The sequence below is a fragment of the Musa acuminata genome, chromosome BXJ1-7 (assembly GCF_036884655.1).
Source record: "Musa acuminata AAA Group cultivar baxijiao chromosome BXJ1-7, Cavendish_Baxijiao_AAA, whole genome shotgun sequence".
Taxonomy (NCBI): domain Eukaryota; kingdom Viridiplantae; phylum Streptophyta; class Magnoliopsida; order Zingiberales; family Musaceae; genus Musa; species Musa acuminata.
The window spans coordinates 23,918,109-23,924,108 of NC_088333.1; positions in this window are offsets into that span (position 1 = coordinate 23,918,109).

Below are 6,000 nucleotides of genomic sequence, written 5' to 3' on the forward strand. Positions count from 1 at the left end.
GATTATTAGAAGCAAAGATGTTATATTTCTTAAAGACCAATTGTTTGATGATGGTGATAATGTTGATAAGCCAAAAACCTCTGTTTATATTCCTTGGAGTCTGGGTCTAATTCCTTCACCTATAGTTCATGATGATCATGGGGGAGATGAACAAGAAGATTGTGATGAGAATGCTAGTGATGATACTCATACAGTTGATGATGCAGAACTAACTGAATAAGCACCTCCACCATCAGTTGAGATTCTATTGAGAAGATCCACTAGAGAGCGACAACCATCTACCAGATATCCTCCACATGAGTATGTTATGCTTACTAACGGGGGAGAGCCAAAAACTTACCAAGAAGCTATTCTACATGAGCATAAGATTGAGTGTGTTAAAGCCATGCAAGAAGAGATGAAATCCTCGCTTGAGAATCACACCTATGACTTGGTAAAGTTGCCTAAAGAGAAGAAAACTCTCAAGAATAAATGAGTTTATAAATTGAAGACCGAAAATAATAGCTCACAATAAAAATATAAGGCACGACTAGTTGTGAAAGGATTCAGTCAAAAGAAAGATATTGACTTTGAAAAAATATTTTTTCCAATTGTGAAAATATCCTCTATCCGAGTTATTCTTAGTTTGGCTGTCCGCTTGAATTTAGAAGTTGAATAACTTGATGTGAAAATAATATTTCGTCATGGTGACTTAGAAGAAGAAATTTACATGGAGCAGCTAGAATATTTCAAAGTCAATGAAAAAGAAAATATAGTGTGTAAGCTTACAAAAAGTTTATATTGACTCATACAGGCACCTAGACAGTGGTACAAGAAGTTCGATTCATTTATGATGAGCCAAGGGTATGATAGAACCACATCTGATCATTATGTGTATATGAAGAAATTTTCATATGATGTTTTCATTATTATCCTACTATATGTTGATGATATGCTGATTGTTGGCCATGATGCTGGTAAAATTGAAAAACGTAAAAAAGAGCTAAGTCTTCTGCCATGAAAGACTTGGGATTGGTGAAACAAATACTTGCTAGTCATAGGTGTTGAATCTCGGATTTTGATGAAGAAGTCAATTGTCATTTGTTATCTAATCCATATGTTGAGATAAGTGTGTAGGATTAACTACGATAAAAGTATGACATGCAGCAGGAGTTGCGCCGGAGTCAAGACAATGATCACGTTGGGAGTTCGAGAGTTCGACGGAAGTTCGGACAATCGTCGGAGGTTCTGTAGGAACAAATTCGAGAAGTCCATGAGCTTGCCAAAGAAGCTTGTCGGAACTCGCCAAGTGGATCGTCGCAAGTCCAGGAGTTTGCCGGAAGTCCATAGGAGCATCACCGAGGGTTCATCGGATGATCGACGGAAGTTCACCGGAAGCTCGCCGAAAGAAGCGATTGACGCACCGGAGCAAGTTACAGTAAATGTCTTAGGGAATATTGTAGTTAGCACAATGATTAAGTTGGAAATGGGAGGTGATCCCATTAACTTAATTTGGGACAATTGGGCCCTTGAAAAACCCAAATTGGGCCGAATGGATCAACCCATTCGTACCCTGATTTCTACCAGGCGGTTGAACCGCCCAAGACAGGAGGTTGCACCGCCTGGGCTCAATCTCCAAGCGAGACTGGGCGGTGCAACCTCCCCTGACAAAAGCTAGCACCGCCTGGGCTCGGTCTCCGAGAACTAGCTGAGCGGTGCAACCGCCTCAGTCAGGAGGTTGCACCGCCTGAGCTCGGTCTTCAAGCTCTGGCAAGAGGTGCAACCGCCCCTGACAGGAGGTGGCACCGCCCAGAGGCTCAGTCTTCGAGCTTTGCTAGGCGGTGCAACCGCTCCAGTCAGGAGGTGCAACCGCCTGATCCCGGAATTCCGGGAATTGATAGTTTTGAGCTCCAAATTTGAACTGGGTTGGGGCCTATAAATAGCCCACTCATTCAGCACTGATAGAGCACAGAATACACACCGAAATCTTAATCTTGTTCTGTGATTTTTAGAGCTCAAAATTGTTGTAAAGGCTAAAAGCCCTTCTCCCTCTTTTCTTCCAAATTCTGAGCTGTAAAGAGAGGAGAGAAAATTCTGTAAGGGTTGTCTCCTAAGCCCGTTAAAAGGAGTGAAACTGTAAAAGGGTGGTTGGCCTTCGCCTATTGAAGGAAGGCCTCTAGTTGACGTCGGTGACCTCGTCGGTGGAGGAAGCCAAAAGTGGAGTAGGTCAAGATTGACTGAACCACTCTAAATCTCGGTTTGCATTTACTTTGAGCATTTTATCTTTACTGCAAACCTCCTCTAAAGCTTACTGCTTTCTGCGTATATACGATCGGGTTTCAAGCTTTGTACTTTTCGAATCAGCGTTTAGACGTAAATCTATTTTTTCGTACGATCATCATATTTCAGTTTGCGTTTACGTTTTGATTTCCATCTTAACTGCAAACTGCCTTAATATCCTTGCTTAAGCTGCATCTCGCCTAATCAAGTGATTTACGAATCAGCATTTAGACGTAAATTAGTTTCTTCGTACGAACGTCATATTTCAGTTTACGCTCATATTCTGGTTTTCATCATAACTGCAAACTGCCTTCATAGATTGACTTTAACGTCATCTCGCTTGATCTTAAGTTAAAGTAATCTTAGAATCGGCTTTCACACAGAAATCATTTTTATCGTTTGAACGTTTTTATCGTCGAAAGATTTCCGTTGCACTAATTCACCCCCCCCCCCTCTTAGTGCTCTTGATCCTAACAATTGGTATGAGAGCAGGGTTAACTCTCAAATGGATTAAAACCCAAGAGAGATGGCATACGTCGGAAACCAAGAGGGCCACTCTATTACACGTCCACCCATGTTCAATGGGACGGACTACACCTATTGGAAGACCCGAATGAGGATCTTTCTTATTTCTATGGATTTTGAACTTTGGAATCTTGTCGAAAATGGATTTTCGAAGTTTTCTCTTCCAATGATCGATTAGAATGAATTGGAGAAGAAGGCTTTCGCTCTTAATGCAAAGGATATGAATGCCTTATTTTGTGCACTTGATAAAAATGAGTTCAACCGTGTTTCGGTTTGTGAAACCGCATTTGATATTTGGCACACACTCGAAGTGATTCATGAAGGCACAAGTAGAGTGAAAGAGTCAAAAATCAACCTTTTGTTACACTCTTTCGAACTTTTCCGGATGAAACCGGGTGAGACTATTGGCGACATGTTTACCCGTTTCACGGATGTCGTCAACGGTATAAAAAGACTCGAAATTTTTTTTTCGGATTTTGAGCTCGTAAATAAGATTCTAAGATCCCTTCCTAAGAGTTGGGATCCTAAAGTCATTGCTATTCAAGAGGCGAAAGATCTGAACAACTTCCCTCTTGAAGAACTAATCGGGTCATTAATGACCTACGAGATGACTTGCAAAGCTCATGAAGAGCAAGAAGACATCCTTCCAAAGAACAGGAAGGATATGACACTTAAAATTTCAGAAGACCACTTGAGAGAAAACTCAAGTGATGAGGACTGTGACGATGACTTGGCACTTCTAATAAGAAAATTTAAAAAATTCATTAAAAGAAACAAGTTTAAGAATGAAACAAAAAATAAATTTGAACCCAAGAAGGACCAAGTTATTTGCTATGAGTGCAAAAAGCCGGGACACTACAAAAGTGATTATCCCCAAGTCAAGAAGAGAACATCAAAGAAGAAGACGCTCAAAGCAACATGAGATGACTCAAGCGCGTCCAAAGAGAGGAGTCCAACACCGAGCAAGTTGCTCATTACGCCTTAATGGCCATCGGAGAGGAGGTAACGAATTTAATAGATGCAGATTTATCATTTGATGAATTATTAAATGCCTTCCATGACTTATTTGATGAATGCAAGATTATTAGTAGAAAATATAAATTGCTAAAAAAGGAGCATGATAGTCTTACTTGTAATTTTGATAAGTTAAAAACTGAATATCATGATAGTTTAAGTTCATGCATAAAATGTCATGATCTAGAAACTCTCCAAAAGGAAAACTTGCTACTTAAGGACAAATTGAAGAAATTCGAAGTTGGTAGCAAGTCATTGAACATGATCCTTGCAAACAAGGGTCACGTTCCCAAAAGAAGTGGAATCGGATTTGTGAGAAGTCCTCACCAAAATCCAACCACCTTCATAAAAGGCCCCATCTTACATGTTCGACACCAAAGCAAATGCAACTTTTGTTGCAAGCTTGGACACAAAACGTATTATTGTCCATTCAAGAACATTAGTCCGAACAAATTAATTTGGGTTCATAAAGGAACCATGATAAATTCTATGCAACATGATAAACAATGTAGATCTATTTTTGAGGCACCCAAAAGCAAATGGGTACCTAAAAATCATCCTTTCTTGTAGAAACCTATACCTTCGCAAGCTAGGAGCAAGAGATGGTACCTTGATAGTGGATGCTCAAAGCATATGACCGGAGATCCATCTCAATTCTCTAAGCTCACTAGCATAGACGAAGGCTATGTCACCTTTGGAGACAACAACAAGGGTAAAATCATTGGCAAAGGAACCATAGGTAACAAATCCAACTTCTTTATCGAAGATGTTTTGTTAGTTGATGGTTTAAAACATAACCTCTTAAGCATTAGTCAATTATGTGATAAAGGATATATTGTCAGATTCGAGTCTAATGCTTGCATCATTGAAAAATCACACAAAAACACGTCCATGATTGCATTAAAACAAAATAACGTATACACTATTGACATCAATGATTTGTGTAATGAAATGTGTTTTCGGTTTTGAATGAGGATGCTTGGCTATGACATAGAAGATTAGGTCATGCTAGCATGAAACTAATCACTCAAATATCATCTAAAGAACTTGTAAGAGGTATTCCTCATATCGAGTTCATCAAAGATAATGTATGTGATGCTTGCCAATTAGGTAAACAAATTAAGGGTAGTTTCAAATCTAAGAATCAAATAAGCACCTCTAGGCCCTTACAATTGATCCATATGGACTTGTTCAGACCAATCTCTATATCAAGCCTAGGAGGTAGTAAATACGCCTTCGTCATTGTGGATGACTATAGCAGATACACATGGACCTACTTCTTAAAACAAAAAAATGAATGCTTTAGATATTTTACTAAGTTTTGTAAACTTGTTCAGAATGAGAAGGGCTCTATGATTTCGTCAATTAGAAGTGATCACGGTGGTGAATTACAAAACCATGATTTTCAAGAATTTTGTGAACTCAATGGATACAACCATAATTTCTCTACTCCTAGAAATCCTCAACAAAATGGAGTAGTAGAAAGAAAAAATCGAAATTTACAAGAAATGACAAGAACCATGTTCAATGAACATAGCCTACCTATAATATCCCTCACTTTTGAAAATTTATTAATAAGGATTTATATGTAAATTAGAGAATCTATATGTAAATATAAAAATTTCAAGAACTAAACTGTTAAGTTGCAAAAAGAAAAAAAAATAAAGAAAACCGAAAATTTCGGTTTTATCCCACCGCCTCCCAAAACAGAGAGAGGAGCGGTGGGGCGTGGGGAGAAGAAGAAGAGAAGTTGAGGGAGAAGAGAAGAAAAGAAGAAGAAGAGGGAAAAGAAGAGATTAGGAAGAAGAGGGAGAAGAGAAGAAAAGAAGAAGAAGAAGAAGAAGAAGAAGAAGAAGAAGAAGAGAGGGAAGATGGAGAGGAGAGTGAGAGAGGCAGTAGCTGCAGCTAGGGCTGCAGCACCTCTATTTCCCGCATGTGGAAACAGAAGAGAGGATGTGTGGGGCGTTGGGGAGGAGAAGGGAAGAGGAAGAAGAAGAAGAAGAAGAGAGGAGGATAGCTGTGGCAAGGCTGCAGCGAGGAGATGTGTGGCGTTGGGGAGGAAAAAGGAAGAGGAGAAGAAGAGGGAAAAGAGAGGGAAGAGGGAGAGGAGCGAGAGGTGGTAGCAGCTAGGCTGCAGCACCTCTGTTTCCTACAGGTGGAAACAGAGGAGAGGTGTGGGGCGTTCGAAGAGGAGAAGAAAAA